Here is an 873-nt window from a genome sequence, read left to right as displayed (position 1 = left end):
TTTCTTTAGCCATGTCATCGACGTACCTAAGAATTCGTCCCGATTATAAAATACAAAATATAAACTTTGCTTCAAAAAGAGTGTAAATTGCTTTTTCCGTTTTAATTTTTATAATATTAGTTGATAATATTTAAGGGTAATATATTATAGATAAAATAATTTTACAAGCAGATAAAATTTTAGTCACAAAAAGATTAAAAAAAATCAATTATTAATTATTATTAATTATTAAGTATTGTTCTTCTGATTAGCTGCATCGTACAGCTTTTTAACTAAGTCTTTTTGTTCACTTTGTGATACAGGAGAAGAAATGGACAACTTGGAGGAAATGGACAACTCCGATTTGGGGAACCACGCAAGAGTTCTCAAAGTATTGGGGACCTAGAAAACTCTTAGGGCAATGACTTGGGTCATGTTTTGTCCTCTCATATACATATTTATACTTTTGTATTTCTATTTTTTTAAGTTATTGGTGTTTTTTGCTTTGCCCTTGGTACTGAAAAAAAAATTTCACTTACAAAGGCGCAGTGATCAGTATTGTTTCAAAAGTAGGCTGTTATTAATGGCTCATTTATCTAAGATCTATGCTATTAGAGAAAATGAAGTTGAAATGAAATAAAATTAAATAAGATTTCAAAGCACTTCATCCTTTTGTTGTAAAATTATTTAAAAAGTCGCGTTTAGCTAAAATTGCGATTTTTTTTAAAACTTTTGCAGTCACATACTCTTGTGTCCGGAAATGAGTACACTTTAAACTTCGAAACACTTTTAAGACAATGAAATAGTTTATATTGACGGTTTTTTAGATTTTTCAATGTAAAGTAAAAATTACATCTCAGTCAAATTATAAACTTTTGAAGCCACATACTACGT

Source organism: Parasteatoda tepidariorum, chromosome 6 (assembly GCF_043381705.1).
Source record: "Parasteatoda tepidariorum isolate YZ-2023 chromosome 6, CAS_Ptep_4.0, whole genome shotgun sequence".
Classification (NCBI taxonomy): Eukaryota; Metazoa; Arthropoda; class Arachnida; order Araneae; family Theridiidae; genus Parasteatoda; species Parasteatoda tepidariorum.
Note: the sequence above shows the minus strand (reverse complement) of the source record.